Source organism: Anabrus simplex, chromosome 6 (assembly GCF_040414725.1).
Source record: "Anabrus simplex isolate iqAnaSimp1 chromosome 6, ASM4041472v1, whole genome shotgun sequence".
NCBI classification, from domain to species: domain Eukaryota; kingdom Metazoa; phylum Arthropoda; class Insecta; order Orthoptera; family Tettigoniidae; genus Anabrus; species Anabrus simplex.
In genome coordinates, this window is record NC_090270.1 from 69,307,415 (window position 1) to 69,325,465 (window position 18,051).

Below are 18,051 nucleotides of genomic sequence, written 5' to 3' on the forward strand. Positions count from 1 at the left end.
ACTCCTAGCCCTCCCCTGTGCCATCGTCGCCAAAAGACCTATCTGTGCCGGTGCGACGTAAAGCAACTAGCAAAAAAAAACCTTAATCGCCATCATCATCGTCATCTCCTTTTTTTTACAATAATAACAAGTTCAAAGTTTAGTTCGAGTACAACAAGGTCATGAAAATTAAACATTCACTGTTTAAGTATCGTTTGTACAGTAGTTGCTGACCTATAATAATTGTATTTTACTAAATTTAAGTTTGTGAAACGCTTCCCTCCTCTTCTAAGGAGTAGTATAACTGAGCAACCATTCCCCCTTAACACCAATCAGAAGGGGAAGAAGAAGTCAGACGCTTCCAGGATTATTTTATCGTTTGGTAAAGCATACATAGTGAAGCTCACAGAAGAAAACATTTAACCTATTGTTATTACAGGATTTACATTCTCAGATCTGGTTAGTTTATCCATTGGACTGCGTCAAGTGCCACGATAATGCCGTGGCTTTCCCTCCTCTGCTCGATTGGTCGGTCGGAGTGCGTTCACCGGCTTCGCTTCTTATATAGGCGCTTTCCTCTTCCAGATCATTCTTGGTGCCTTCACCATTTTCGTCACCTTCCACCTTCTTGTAAATTCACTAACAGGAAGACGACCTATTCCTCTCCATGCGCTGCCAAACAACACTGTTATAATGTGATAGATGGTTTATTCAAGAGTACCACAGTGGCATTGACGAGACAGAACTTCACCAAGGTACAGACTCCGTGATTAGTCCCAATTGTACAGAGTGGTCCAGGCTTTTATGAGTAAGTTAAAACCTGGAGCAGACGTTCTTGTTCACTTTAGAAATTATCACACCTCAGGGCTAATTTTCGAGTTCCATTCAGTCTCGTCACTGGGACCAAAATTGTTTCTTCGTATAGAAGACAGCTGGAAGCCTGGTTTTACGCATGTTTTCTTTCTAGAACTGGGACATCGTCATGAATAGACAAATAATTAAGATTGGCCATGATCTCATTGTACTTCCGGATCAGCAAAACGTCTCTGCAAAGGCCAGGTGGAAGAATATTACCGAGGACAATATCCAGTACACTGGAGTGCATCTAATACAACCGCTCATCAGACTTACAGCGTTATTCAAACGGATCTCAATTCAAACTTAAGTGGTAGGTGTGAAGTCGTTTCGTGCCCGTCGCGCCTCTGCGTAAGTATTTAGAATCCAAATACTGATCTGAACAACAACATAGGGCCTATCAGACAATCTTGTAGATCTGCTGACGAAAACAAGCATGCAGAATCCACTTCAAAGAATGAAAATACCAGGAAATGAAAGAGAAAGGGGCACTAGGAATCTGAAAATGAAAGCTTCCATAGGCCTCGCAAACCTATTATTATTATTATTATTATTATTATTATTATTATTATTATTATTATTATTATTATTATTATTATTGAACTTCCAATACAGGGACCGATGACCTAGATGTTAGGCCCCTTTAAACAATAATCATCATCATCATCATCATCGTCGTCGTCAACTAAGAAGTATATTCAGGTTATAGTTTAACAAATAGAGGAGATTCGCCGCAAATAGAACGTTATGAAGAAAGCTTATTAAAGATGTTGTGAATGAATGCTAGAAACTGCTTATAACAACATACATTTCTTTAGTACATGATACGGAGGTTTCACAAGTTCATTGTTACAATAACTCAGGTGGCGGTCGAGAGAAAAAACAGGACAGTCAAAATGTAGCGACAAACTCTTTGAGGAGATCCACGGAAATATAAATAATTATCTGAAATATTTATCTTAAATAGCTCGAAGTATGACTTGAATTTACCATGGCCAGATAAAAACTGAGTTAGCACAAAGTTAGGCACTTACACTGATGTTGATGGTGGATCTCCGGAAAGAATGTTTTTCTTTTTAACGGCTCCATTCGGGGTTGCAGTCCGAAAATTTTGCAACTGACGTACAGTATTGTGCGGTCTTTTAATATTTCTTGTTAGATAATATATTGGATTTCTGTTGTACGAAACTTCTGCTAGCAGATTTGCTGTTTCGTTTCCAAATTTTCCTTCGTATCCACGAAACCAGTGAAATCATGTGTGGGTACCTTGCTGAGTTATTGACCTTCTTTAGGTCGTGCTGTACTTCTCGTTTATTGAGTCCAATGCTGTCTGAGATTCTTTGGAATTTTGTTGTTGCCTTTTCATTTTTGTAGAGTGGACTTTATGCCCAGCCATGCAAACGTACTACCAATGGGATTGGATGAGCACAAGATTTGACCCAAGGATATCGGATAAGAAAGCTGAAAGCGTGGAGCTTCACACAAGTAAGTAACAATAATGCCAGACTAAGCTAGGCTGTTGTAATGCAAGTGCATTTGGGGTGAGATCCAGTCCGCTTTGTTTCTTATCAGACAACTCTTCAGCGGAAATCACGAGGCTGAATGAACCTCGTTTCGAACCCCAGACGAGCCAGTAACTGAACCAGGGTCGCAGTTACAAAAGATAAATGTCTTGATCCTTCACTTCACGGAATATCTATGAACACTCTACTAGCGTTACCTTCTATTTCATAACTTGCATTTCTAGTATTCATAAGTCTTCCCACTGTTTTACGCAGTGCAAGCAGTTGAAGTTATAATATCTTCAACAAGTCTCGATGTCACAAAAGACCGCGAGAAATATGATTGCCTGTTTAAGGCCAATAAAAGGGCTGACATCCTTAAGACAGTCGTCATGAAGACGTAACAAGTAGGGGGGAGGGGGAGAAGGTGTTTAAAATTTTATAGCACTGGCACTTTTATGCCACATTACTGGCGAGTGTTGATTCCCCTTCACTTTATGTTCGTGGAAAGGGAGCCATGTGCCTATATATTGGATAATTTCACAATATGCGACTAGTAAACTCAATTCCTCTATTGTGGCAAAGTAATAGCCATTTCAAGTTTACACGGTTGTAAAAATCGTCCTCTACTGTGTAGAAACAGCATCTCCAATGTAAAAGTAGTAACATTCTCCCATAATTCCGCTAACTTGTAATTATCCACTTCAAAATCCATGTCAAATACCGACCGTCATTGGCGCCCGCAAGGGGGGGGGGGGGGCGCTTGCCCCGCCCCCTGGAATTCTAAAAAGGTTGATGTTCAATTGTTTAATATCATATCAGATTATTTCATAAACTGAACGTACTGACAGTCATCTAGCATCTGCTATAACCGGAAATTTCTGTAAATAATTTAATGTTGACGTTATATTGGTTTTTATATTCAAGAAAATTGTTAATGTGCCCACCCCCTGGAAAAGATCCTGCGGGCGCCCATGCCGACCGTTACGAAGTCAGTGGGTGCACAGACTTAAATTAAATATTCACTGTTTAAGTATCATTTGTACAGTAATTCTTCTTCTTCTTCTTCTTCTTCTCTTCTTCATCTATTTACCCTCCAGGGTTGGTTTTTCCCTCGGACTCAGCGAGGGATTCCACCTTTACCGCCTCAAGAGCGGTGTCCTGGAGCTTCAGACTCTGGGTCGGGGATACAACTGGGGAGGATGACCAGTACCTCGCCCAGGCGGCCTCACCTGCTATGCTGAACAAGTCTGTATTCGGGAGGCGAAGATGGGCTGGTCCTCACAGTCGGCTGTCCTCAAGTTGGTTTTCCGTGGTTTCCCATTCTGCTGCTCTAAGGTGAATGGCGCGACAGTTTCTGTTACAGGCCACGGATGCAACCACCTCACCTTCCCCGGAAATCACATCACCGTTACAAATCTTCCTCATTTAGGAGGCCCACCAACACCCTCCATGGTAGGGGCATGTTGTCTTGTCTTCGTTCACAAGGATTTTCTGTCTTATATCCCTAAGTTATGCCTTTGCTGGCGAGATGTAGTGTTTACAGTGCACTATGTCTTCTGGTATGGGCTATATCAAATTTGTTACTTTCATTGACCTGTCTCAGTCTCATCCTTGGCTTTGACAATATGAAAGTGACTGAGGTATGAGTGATGTTAGTAGTACCATTCCTTATGCAGCCAGTCCCTGTTATGAATGGTGTGAAAATATCGCTCATAGGGTCGGTTGGTGCATGCATTTCAGTGGGCTTGGCAGACTGATATGTAATAGCATTGGCTGGCTCGGCGAGGAAAGCAACGGGAAACTACCTCATTCTGAATACCCAACATACATACATACATACATACATACATACATACATACATACATACATACATACGTACGTACATACTGTACCCTATAATGCTTTTGATTCCCGTTATTGCTTCCTCGCTATGAGTGTGCAGAAGCTCGTACTGGGTTGATGTAGGGACAATTTCTCCCAGATTCAATAGTGCTAGGTGTGTGTGCAGCTCGAAGATAAGACGTTGTTCTCGATACCGACTCGCAGCGTGACGACATCGTTCAGGCGGTCCTGAATTTATAATCAGGCTAGCGTTACCACGCCCGCTTGGTTGCGTATGGGATAACCCGCACCCACGGCTCGAAGTTCTCCCGCACAAAGAGCGTCAAGTACCATACTTAACGTATGCATTTATAATTACAGCCATGTTGTATATCAATATTTAGCGGAAATTATGCAGGTTGCAATTCTCTTATCAGATCCAATGCATCTCTTCCGTAGCCAGAGATATTAAATTAATTCCTTCTTCCCTCCAAATTATGGCTTGCCCGCCACCTGGTGCGCGTCCCTGCTCTCAATTAAGAAGCTTCGCTTGGGCAATACATTCCTTTAATGAGTCTCTGGAATTTTTCATAATGGTGCTGCAGCTATCTTCCCACGAGAAATGCTTCCTCAGGACTCTCTTATGAAATACACTATTATACAATGACTTCCATGGTGGTCTCAGGTAATTCCAATATCTAGTGCTAAAATACAGACTATTGGCACATGAACTGTATGGTTCAATACATACGTACATTACATACATACATCCCTAAGTTTTGTGTTAGATAGTACCAGGTCTCGGATGTGTAGAAGAATTCCTCTGTACGCAGTCGAACCTTGAAGAACAACGATCCACCATCACTGATATTCATGTAGGGCTGTCGCCCAGATTTTAATATTAAAAACATTCCTTAGCAGACAAAGTAGGGGACCGTATACTATGAAAAACAAAAAAACAATTTCGTCAATTGCGCCGAATATTGAAAGGCTTAAGGCCCAGAAAGGTTTCAAATTGTGAGTCTCGGATAGCTCTATCAAACTAAAGAAACAAATTTCGAAAATTACTTCCGGCCTAAATGCAGTTTCGAAAAATAAACCTAAAATCGCTTGTTTCTTCACGCGTTTTCTTTTTGATTCAAATCGTAACCAAATTAACTTATTTACATAATTCTTTCTCTAATGTGTTCCTTGGTTCAATGCCCTCAGGCGTGTTTTGATTCTTAGTAAAATGTCCACACCGAATGTAGTTCTTGAGTGAAACTCTGCACTGACTCACATTAGCGTTCGTAGTGGTAGAAAAAAGCAAACTGCTAATGTAATCGACCGGATAACGATGATTAAGAAAAGGATTGTAATTTTAGGAATAAATAAAGAATATATTCTCATTCATTATTATATTTTATTTACCTAAAATTCGTAGCTCATATCATGTTTTCAATATTGAGTTGCTTGCCTGAAGGGCTAGAACTGTGGATGTTCTCCTTACTGTTAGTCTTTTCCTAATTTTAAATACATTTAAATGTTGATGTACTTGGAAATGAATAGAATATTTCCCTTGATAAATTAATCCCACCGGGCGAGTTGGCCATGCGGTTCGGGGCGCGCAGCTGTGAGCTTGCATCCGGAAGATAGTGGGTTCGAACTTTCGAACCTCACTGTCGGCAGCCCTGAAGATGGTTTTCTGTGGTTTTCCATTTTCACACCAGGCGAATTCTGGGACTGTACCTTAATTAAAGTTACAGCCGATTCCTTCTCCTAGCCATTTGATCTCCTATCGTCGTCATAAGAACTATCAGTGTCGGTGCAACGTAAAATAAATTTAAAAAATATTCCCATCCCCAACTGCTGCTTATAAAAGAATATTTACCACAATTTGTCCTTTTGAATTCCAATATTATCTTCATAATATGATCTTACACCTTTAAAGGCTCGACTCAAGATGATTAGTCTATTAACGTCTCCTTACTCCTAAGTCTCCCCACCCCCATTTTAACAACATTTTCGTAAACCTATTCTTTTGACCGAAATCATCCAGAACAAACTGCGCTACTTTCCTTTCAATATTTTCCACTTCTCGTATCAAAAAATTCAGGTAATCCAAAATTATATCCAGCTGAAGAAGATAGGCCAATGTTCTCCCAAGATTTGTACTAACAACGGACCGACCGTGCCCCGAAATAATCCACAAAATGACACGAGATTTGTATACCTTGTTTCTTATAGAGGAGGCAGTAATATGAATTTCAGTTTTGAATATCAAATCGAACTTGTTACCAATATTTAACTGGAAGCTGTAATGAAGCACCATCATTCATACAATTCAGTTTAATTAAACTGCTATTTTGCCTGAATTAAAGGTTCTTTTCTAACGATGGCACAAGAGGAAGTTATGCCTTCTGCTTGTTACCCGCCTCGATTCCCATGAGGGAGATGTTGATGGATATCTGACTCTATTCTCTAATTCTCACACTTAACGCTAGAAAGTTGGCTCGCTTGCGATTAAATAGGGAAGTGAAAAGAAAAGTACAAGAAGCTAATTGGTTTTAAAATACCTCCTGAGTAAACTTCATGACGAACGAACGGATATGTTTACGATTATTATGAAGGAGAAGTTAAACCATCGGGAATGCTCCATGAGTAATTTGTAGAGGGCGCAGACATATAGACTAAAAACGGAAAAATATGCACTCATATATGCAAAATGATTGCTTCTCCTGTATGCACCAGGTTTTGGCTGGCTTTTGTGGCGAAGAAAACACGTAATTTTCAAGAAAAATTCATTTGTTTATTCAAAATATTGGCCATCGGTTTCTACACACTTCGCCCATCTTCCAGGTAAGTTATGAATACCATGCCAGAAAAACTGCTTGTCTTTTACGGCAAACAATTCATCGAGCCATTTTCCAACTTCCTCGAAATTGCTCAAGTGCTGCTCTGCGAGTGCGTGTCCCATTGATGCGAAGAGATGATAGATTGCGCCAAGTCGGGGCAGTACGGCGGGTGCGGAAGGATGTCCCACCCAAGCGATTTCAAGGTGTCTTACTGGTTTCGGTGTGTGAGACGGAGCATTGTCGTGTAACAAAATCACATTGCTATGTCTACTGGCCCATTCCGGTCGTCTTTCCATCGATGCGAGATTTAAATTAATCATTTGTTGGCGACAGCGTTGAGTTTGAGTTGGATCATCATCCAGTAACGCCATTGAAATCACCACATTTAAACTGTAGAAACCATGTCTCACTTGTTGTAATCTATGGAGCGTGTTCCCCATATGTTTCTACCAGCAAACGATGACTTTCCACGGCCTTTTTTTCTTTTCATTAAATAAGAAAAGCAATGCGTGCCGCAAATGTTCTTTTTCAGGCACAAACGTCGACATGATCACTGAACGATACAACACAGACGCTAGAGTTTGACGGACTCAACTTGGTGTGTGTTGGTAGGTTAATGTGAGACGAACAAACTGACGTATGTGTCAAATTCATACGCTGCGTGCCGTTCGCTAGCGCCATCCATGGGCGCCCATATGATAGTTTCTAGGGGTGGGGGTGGGGGACAAACCGGGGGGTACGTAGTAATTTTAATATTTTGGAAGATAAATGGCGATTTGTATTCTGCAGTAGAATGACCCACGGTATCCCCTGCCTGTTGGTCGGGGACGGTACTACCGCTTTTACGTAATACTGAGTTTTACATCATTTTCTTGAAGGGAAAACACGTGACTGCACTAGATTTTTGCCTTTCCGTGAGAGCTAGAGGGGGCCCGCGTCCCCACTTTGGCCCCGGGTATGGGCGCCCTTGGCGCCATCTCTTAGTGAAACCGGGAAAGACTTATGCATACACCTGGTTTAAGGTTGGTTCTCCAATCGACTGCTGAAGTGTAACACTTGTAGCATTTTTTTTTTTTTTTTTACTTTTGGCATGATTTCTAGTGGTTACTGGTCTTCATACAAGGAAGAAATGAAAATACACGTTATAGACCCACCATAGCAGCGGCTTCAGCAAGCAAGCAATAACACTTAAGCAGACTAGCCAACGTCGGGGCATTATCCAAATATGCTGAATAAGGGGAAATATTATAGTTGTGTTAGTTACAAAACATTGGTCTCGATAAGACAATTTGTCTGGATATGTCAGGTCGGGCTAGTGATAAGACCATAGGAACAACGAAAATGGTGGGATTATTTAGTTTCAGGCTGTCTCGGTTTTATTTCTTCAATGAAATGAAATGGCGTATGGCTTTTAGTGCCGGGAGTGTCTGAGGACATGTTCGGCTCGCCAGGTGCAGGTCTTTCGATTTGACACCCGTAGGTGACCTGCGCGTCGTGATGAGGATGAAATGATGATGAAGACGACACATACACCCAGCCCCAGTGCCAGTGAAATTAACCAATGATGGTTAAAATTCCCGACCCTGCCGGGAATCGAACCCGGGACCCCTGTGACCAAAGGCCAGCACGCTAACCATTTAGCCATGGAGCCGGACATTTCTTCAATATAAGTATGGCTTGTATCAATGAAGGATATCTCCTCTCTGCCACTTCAGTTATCGTAAAACATTTTTCCATGATTCCAACATATGAACCGAATACCAAAACGCCACCGAAAAAAAAGGTTACACTGGCCGGGCTGAGTGGCTCAGGCGGATGAGGCACTGGCCTTCTGACCCCAATTTGGCAGGTTCGATCTTGGCTCAGTCCGGTGGTATTTGAAGGTGCTCAAATATGTCAGCCTCGTGTCAGTAGTTTCAAGGCACGTAAAAGAACTCCTGAAGGACCAAATTCCGGCACCTCGGCGCCTCCTAAAACCGTAAAAGCAGTTAGAGGGGCGCAAAGCCAATAACGTTACTTTTTTTTACAATTTGCTTTGCGTCGCACTGACACAGGTAGGTCTTACGGCGACGATGGGATAGCAAAGTGGGAAGGAAGCACCCGTGACCTTATTTATGGTACAGCCCCGGCATTTGCCTGGTATGAAAATGGGAAACCACGGAAAACCATCTTCAGGGCTGCTAAGAGTCGTGTTCGAAGCCACATGCAAGCTCACAGCTGCGCGCTCCTAACCGCACGGCCAACTTGCCCGGTGTATAACATTATTAAAGAGTTACACATTGTCAAGCTGGTGTTAATATTGTTGACTTGACTGAATAACAATGCATTGTAAAGGATTCCGGCGGCGAATGGAATTTTCAAACATTCTTTTGCATTGTTGTACTGATCTCAATACCAATATAATATAGGCTATCTTGTTTAATACAAAATAATAACAAAACTGCAATTATGCTTTTATATGCACGTATCTCAAGAATATTCTCGTTTGCGTATTTATGCATTTATAGAACTTATCCATTGGATTAAAATGGTAGGAATCGCCTTTATTTCCTATGGGCATATTATATATTGCTACAATCAAATCATGCAAATATGCCGAAATCCGCCGTCTATTAAATTTTATATGTTTCATTGTGCAAAATTATATCTGCGTAGTGTCTTTATTTTCTGTGTCGCAAATATGGATTTGGACCTCTTTCGGCCGCATGTCCTCCCTGATGCCAACCTGATGTGGAGGCATGCGTGAACTATTGCATCTTTCTGTTGTGGTTGGTACTGCGGTGTGTATATCAAGAGGAGTGTACTTGAGCAAACACAAACAGCAGTTACTCGAGTAGGAGGATTTAACATCATCATATCATACATCATTAATATAGACCGTTATGTATTTCAGCGTTCGGTCTGCAAGCCTCTGTAAATTTACTAAATGTCACCACAATCCTCTATTTGCAACTATTGCTGTGGCCTCATTTACTTCTACAACTCTTATCTTTAAATCGTTAGAAACTGAGTAACCATCGTCATTGTGGTCTCCCTCTACTTCTCTTACCCTTCATAACAGAGCCCATTATTTTCCTAATTAACCCATCCTCCTCCATTCGCCTGACATGACCCCAACAGCCAAGCCATTTTATGCGTACAGCTTCATCCATCGAGTTCATTCCTAACTTAGCATTTATCTCCTCATACCGAGTACCCACCTGCCATTGTTTCTACCTGCTTTTACCAGCAATCATTCTCGCTACGTTCATGCCTATTACTTCTAACTTATGAATAAGATATCTTGAGTCCACCCAGCTTTCACTCCCATAAAGCAAAGTTAGTCTGAAAACAGACCGACGCAGATAGGTCTTGTGGCAACGATGGGATATGAAAGGCCTAGGAATGGGAAGGAAGCGGCTGTGGCCTTAATTAAGGTACAGCCCCAGCATTTGCCTGGTGTGAAAATGGGAAACCACGGAAAACCATTTTCAGGGCTGCCGGCAGTGGGGTTCGAACCCACTATCTCCCGATTACTGGATACTGGCCGCACTTAAGCGACTGTAAATATCGAGCTCGGGAAAGATAGTTTCATCCGGGAGCTGACTTCCTTCTTACAGAACACTGTTGATCGCAACTACGAGCTCTCTGCATTAGCTTTACTACACCTTGATTCAGTCTCACCATATTACCATCCTCGGAGAACACAAATCCTAAAAAATTGAAATTATCTACCTGTTCCATTTTTTATCACGCTTATGACATTCAATTCTGTTGAATTTCTTACCTACTGCCATCAATTTAGTCTTAGAAAGGCTAATTTTCATACCAGATTCATTGCAGGAGGATTTAACCACATGCAGTTAAAATTCCTGCCCTAGCCGGAAATCGAATTCAGGACTCTCTAAACCAAAGACCTTGACGCTGACCATTCAACCAAAAAGCTGGATACAGATATGTATTGACTAAAAGTTAAAGAAATGTAATTTAAATTAATTCAAGTTTTAATGTGTCAACTGAAGCCACAGTTATTTGCAAATAAGCACACCAGTATATTACATCACCATAAATTAAACTTGCATTTTGGTCACGGTGTCACATGAAACAAAAACTACAACCAAGGCTGATATCAGGTCAGTGACTTTCTACGGAAAACAAGTAGCTTAATTTGAGAACACGATCTCTCTCGTTAGATGTCTACCGGATGTTATTTACGATCTAGCCTTTTCGTGTTCTTCTGCCTAGCACTTGACCTTCCAATATCACAGTGAAGAAATCTCAGTTCCTCAGAAGATGACAGGTGGTAAGTCATGTAGTTTCTCTTCATCTCCTAGATGCGAATGTATTTCATAAACTTCCCCCCATTTTTCTAATTCACTGTTCTGTAGAGGCTCCCAGAACTGTAACTGCATACCCCACATAACGTAAATCTTGCCGTCTGAGTTTTACTGATAATCTACGTCTCAAGTTACACGTTCCTGTATCCCAAATGGAATCGTATTGCATGAATTATTTTATGAAACGTAACAATATACATCTTGTTCTAGGTGTGTGGACCATCAGACTATCAGGACGTCAACTGCACTGTATCGCTATGGACCTGTCCATGGCATTTGGCAGTCATGGGAGACTACTGACAAAAACCGAGGGCTATTCGCCGAAACACCAGGGAGAAGAAACCTGACGATTCTTAGGTGAGACACCCGGTATCTACCCCAGCCTCGCAGTGGTGTCTCAATGGCGCACTTTGATGAAATCATTGTATGTTTTCGACATACAATGATTTGAAACAAAAACTTCAGACCCTTATGATGAACTCAATTTCGATTTTGGAAGACCACCCAGTATCAAACGAACAGCCTTTTACAAAAAAAAATATTTTTTGCCAAAGTGTGTAAAGTAATTAAACTTCAGAAATATATTTACAATAGTGCATTCTATAATATACCTAAATTTCATGAAAATCGGACAGTGCGTGTTCATGTAATGGTACTACAAAATTGTTGTTAACAAAAAATGGGCAAGAAAATAGGTACCTTTCGCATTCCGCCTAATATAACATTCACAAGAAACATCATAAATAGATGCACATGCAACCAAAGGACGCAGAACAAACCAAGCTTCACGGTGGTGTGATTGTATTTTATATTGGAGGACTGGTTCAAATTTTATTAGCATTTAAACTCGACCGCACATATGTTCTGCGCAGACAGTAGCTGCCAACGTCTTGGAAATGTATGGGAATCCAACTTTTAGGCTTTACGTCGCACCGACACAGATAGGTCTTATGGGGGCGATGGACAGGAAAGGGGTAAAGTGGGAAGGAAACGATATGGCCTTAATTAAGGTACAGACCTAGCATTTTCCTGGTGTGAAAATGGGAAACTAAGGAAAACCATCTTCAGGTCAGCTGAAAGTAGGGTTCGTACCCATTATCTCCGAATGATAGCTCACAGCTGCGCACCCCTAACTACACGAAACCCAACTGACGAACCCAGTGCCTCAGTGGGGTGAAACGCTAGTAATTTAACGACTGAGAAAGGCCAAAAAGCTTTAATAACTGAATACTTGCAATCATTAATAATTATATTACGGTTTCCTTCTGGAAACTTAACTTTTGATTCTTCTGTATTAGATATGGAGGTGGACACTGTTTTCATGAAAAGAAAAAATATACTACTATTTTTAATACTTCAGCTCTAGGCTGGGTTTCCAATAGTTTGTTCGGGTGTAATTGAAAGCTTTGAAAGCGTTTTGGTGGCCGGGCATCGAACTATTTCAAACATTTAGACATGTATTATAACTCCATATAACTATAATGATAAAGTTTGAAGAGAGTAATAACAAGGCCCCATCGATCATGTGGAAATGTAAAGTGGATAATGTTGGCCTTTTACATGGCTCTCGCTTCATGGCTTTTGTGTGGTTCCGCTCCATGATGAACAAGTTGAAGTGGAGAGGAGTATTGTGTTGCAAAGCAGACTGATCCATGTCAGCGAAACGGCCTACCGCTTTATATCATCTCTCTAAACCTGTGGTCAGGAACATAAACATTGTCCGGAGACTACCAGAACTCGAATAATTCTCTTAATGACCAACAATCGGAAAGAATCATTTTTAATTCTCTGCAGCTATTTGTATGCTTCCCCCAACGGCACTCCAAGAGTTGACTTGAAAGGGATGGGGTACAAAACAGGGATTTGAGAAATAAAAAGCTGTCGCTATTCGTGCAGTTCCTGTAAGGCAGACCCTCCGACGAGTGTAGGTAACATCTGCCGCGTATAGGAAACTGCGTGATATGGTGCTGTGTGAGATGAGTAAGTCACTTTGAGACTGCCAAAAACATACCTTAATTGGCGGCCATCTTGTGATGACGTCATGCGCAATAGGTGAACTACTATGGTCTCGTCTTGTGCATTCATCCTTCTACCGTTCGGTTCCATGACTAAACAGTTAGCGTGCTGGTCTTTGGTCCAAAGTATCCCGGGTTCGATTCCTGGCTGGATCGGGGATTTTAACTTTCATTGATTAATTCCAGTGCCTCAGGGGCTGAGTGTGTGCGCCGTCCTCAGCATTAGATTTTATCATAGGAAAGTCCCCATTCTCACAGACGTGCAGGTCGCCTATTAGGTGTCAACAATCACCACTGATCTGCATTTAGGGCAGCCGCCCAAATGGCAGAATCCCTGTGTATTTTTTCCTAGCCTTTTCTTAAATAATTGCAGAGATTTTGGAAATTTATTGAACATCTCCATTGGTAAATTATTGCAATCCCTTAATGCCTTTCCTATGAACAAATATTTGCCCCTTTATCTTCATGTTGTGAACTTTCCTAATTTTTAAAAACACCACTCAAACGTATTCATCTGCTAACGTCCTTCCACGCCATCTTTCCACTGACAGCACGGAACATACCACTTAGTCGAGCAACTCTGCTCCTTTCTCCGTAGTCTTCCCAGCCGAAACTTTGCGACATTTTCGTAACACTACTATTTTGTCGGAAGTCAACTCGAAAAGACGTGCGCCAGATTTCTCCGGAGGTGACACGCCATTATTATTATTATTATTATTATTATTATTATTATTATTATTATTATTATTTGCTAGTTGCTTTACGTCGCACGGACACAGATAGGTCTTATGGCGACGATGGGACAGGAAAGGGCTAGGAGTGGGAAGGAAGCGGCCGTGGCCTTGATTAAGGTACAGCCCCAGCATTTGCCTGGTGTGAAAATGGGAAACCACGGGAAACCATTTTCAGGGCTACCGACAGTGGGGTTCGAACCTACTATCTCCCGAATACTGGATACTGGCCGCACTTAAGCGACTGCAGCTATTATTATTATTATTATTATTATTATTATTATTATTATTATTATTATTATTATTATTATTATTATCTTGCAATTGTCTTTACGTCGCACCGGCACAAATAGGTATTATGGCGACAATGGGACAGGAAAAGGCTAGGAATGGGAAGGGGGCGACCGTGGCCTTAATAAAGGTATAGCTCCAGCATTTGCCTGGTGTGAAAATGGGAAACCGTGGAAAACTATATTTAAGACTGCCGACAGTGGGGTTCGAACCCACTATCCCCCGAATGCAAGCTCACAGCTGCGCGCCCCTAACAGCACGGCCAACTTGCTGGGTAATAAACTATTCTCCTTGTCCCGAGGTTTTGCAGTTGTTTTCAAGCACACCCCCAAAATGGAAGTAAGCTGCATGTACCCCTTTAGCCATATACCAGCCTTCCTGCCATCTCTGGCAGCACCGGGAATCAAACCCAAGTCACCGAGGACGGCAGCTAATAGTACTAAACGCTACGCTATGGAGGCGATTTAAAAAGTACATTACCAATACTGCTTCTGTGGAGTAGTGGTTAGTGTGATTAGCTGCCACCCTCGCAGGTCCGAGTTCGATTCCCGGCTCTGCCACGAAATTTCAATAGTTGGTACGAGGGCTGAAACGGGGTCCATTCAGCCTCGGGAGGTCAAATGAGTATAGATGGGTTCGATTCCCACCTCAGCCACATCCTAGAAATGGTATTCCGTGGTTTCCCACTTTACTTCCAGGCACATGCCCGGAGGGTTCCTAATTTAAGGCCACGGCTGCTTCCTTCCCTCTTCCTTGTCTATCCCTTCCAATCCTCCCATCCCCCAACAAGGCCCCTGTTCAGCATTGCAGATAAGGCCACCTGAGCGAGTTACTGGTCATTCTCCCCAGTAGTATCCGCCGACCCAATGTCTCACGCTCCAGGACACTGCCCTTGAGGCGGTAGAGGTGGGATCCCTCGCTGAGTCCGAAGGAAAGATCAACCCTGGAGGGTAAACAGATTAAGAAAGAAAGAAAGAAAGAAGGAAAGAAGGAAAGAAAGAAAGAAAGAAAGAAAGAAAGAAAGAAAGAAAGAAAGAAAGTCATTACGAGTAAAAATTACATTTTAAAAAGTAACGATTAAATGTAAAAAGAAACCACTTTTCCTTTTGCGAAAATCAAATAATCATAAATACGCCTCGCGGTCATGGCCATCCATCAACGGCTGCTAATTTCAGATGGCAACCAGCCAGTCTGTACGGTTGCTAGGTTACATTGTCTGACCATCCATACCTTACATCACTGCCTGCACGATTGCTATGGTTACACTTCCGTCACACCTTTTTTCACGTTACGCACATCTTCGGATGACCCCCAGTACTCGTTACAAGTAACTTTTACTCAGTTCCCAGCTCTGGTATATATCACAGGTTTTCGACTGCACGGAGATGGGAAGAAGTCCTTACTAATCTACATCCTTGGCATTTGCCTGACATAAACTCTAAAACCGCAGAAACACACCTTTACAGCTGCCGTCTGTAGGTTCCAAATCCTCCACTTCCCGAATACAAGCTTACAGCAACACGACAGCTGTTAAGAACTTGTACTATGCTAGCGGGAGGTTAAGCAACCGGATGAGAAATATGTAAGCGCATTTTGAACAGAAAATTCAAGCTGTGTTTATAAACGGTTCGAGGAAAGCGTCATCACCAAACTATCAAGTATGACTCATAATTCAACAAAGTAAGCATGTTCCCATCCTGCGCTACAAGAATTATGATTCATAATAAACACTTCGCTAGTTCAGCAGGTGAACCTGCAGTAAAACCAGTAAATAAAGGAAAAAGTTTCTGACTGTAACATTAATCACCCTTATCATTACTTTCCTCAGCCGGGTGAAATCTAGAAATTTATCTTGGTCCATCCCTATTAGTTTAAAGGGGTTATTCTTCCGAACCAATCTGATTAAAGTGTCGAAACCTGAAGGATGAAATATGTCAACAACACTTTTCTTCTCTCAGTCTGTGCATGTACACTATCGACCTCCATTTGCGAGTGTCCCGATTCAAAAAACGTATGATTAATAACAGGAATGTCGAGACATTTCACACAGTATATGAACAAAGCAGTAATATTCACATTTCTGCTCTGACCACTGCATGTGACAGACATCAATGTAATTTATTTTCCATGGGCTATTTTTTGAATTACATGGAAAAGACAGGAACCCACTTCACTCGAACCTCTCTTTGCCACCCCCGTATGCCAGCAGTACCAATGTATATTATTAGAACCCAAATCCAACACAGTCAAGTTGTACAGAGCCAATCGTCGTTTATAAAAGAGCGCCATTGCGTTAGTTGATGGAACACTGCCTCTAAATCAGATTCAAGAAAAATGCTCCTGCCCTTCTTGGACCCTCTCCTTTACTTCATCCCTGTATTTTCTAGAAAGGCCCTTGCTTTTCAAATGTTCTTCGTGGATTGTTTTATTCGCATTCTTTTCTGCTTCACTCATATTATCGTAAATATAACATTTATCACACAAATCCTTCTTTCGCGAATGGAAAGCTATGTTGAAATCGGTATTAAATATTTGTCTGTAAAGCTATTTCTTTCCACACGTGTAATTTTTCTCATTGCACTACTCAACATACAGGTGATATATTTTTGTAAGTGATAGCTCATTACTTAGATATTCTTTTCTCGAGTCTCTTTTGCAGTAGTGTGAAAGGACCCGAGGGAATGTATTTATATGGTCACCAATCAATCGTTTTGCATCCTCTAGTCTCACGTTTGGTGGTTTACGCTTATCATTTTCTTCGTGAGCTACGTTGACCGTGTTTATTTTACTCAATGCAGTTCTCACAAACATTTCACTTACGATTAAAGTTGCTCTGAAAAAATGCTTGGCAAACTTGTATCCGGATGTTATCCTTAATCAAGTGATAAAAGAGTGTATTTTGCCTTCTCGATTTTCCTAACCCCGCAGTCGTCCGAGTATATTTCGGTTTCACATCAACTAGACATGATGCACATACGTTGCTTATCCGGTAACTTTCAAAATGAGGAGAATACGTTTTGTCTGCTTTCTTCATCAAAGTTACTTGTACACTTTTTGGGGCAACTCGAACAGTCTTTATATTTTAAGAACCTACCAATTAACTTCCTCTCCATTGGTGTCAATCTTCCTGTTTTTCACTATCACTTTCCTCAGCCGGGTGAAATCTAGAAATTTGTCTTGGTCCATCTCTATTAGTTTAAAGGGGTTATTCTTCGAATTAATCTGATTAAAGTGTAACATCCTGAAGGATCAAATATGTCAACATCACCTTTATAGGGCTGTCTATTTTGCGTGTTCATTTTTCGTTTGTTCTTCTTCCACTCAGCTGGTTGAGCGAATTTTCTTCTCGTCCTTTTCACAGTAGTATTGATGTCATGACTTTCTGAAGTAATCTGATCCTTAACCTGAAGTACATTTCCGTGAGTGCTAACTGTATCACAACTCCTATCGGCCGATGCAACATCAGTATTGTATTGGTTTTTTTCTTTTCCTCTTAATAGTATGATCTTCCATATCATAAATTTCATCATCTGATGTAACACCGTCAGAGGATGATGGCACAAACACGTCTTCAGAAGTTTCTGACGATGCATCATCACTTTTGTCACCCGAATCAATAATAATCCCTTATTCAGCGGTGATTTCCCTCCCTTTACTGCACTGTTTTACTTGAACTAGTGACATTGTATTTTGTAGCACTTAC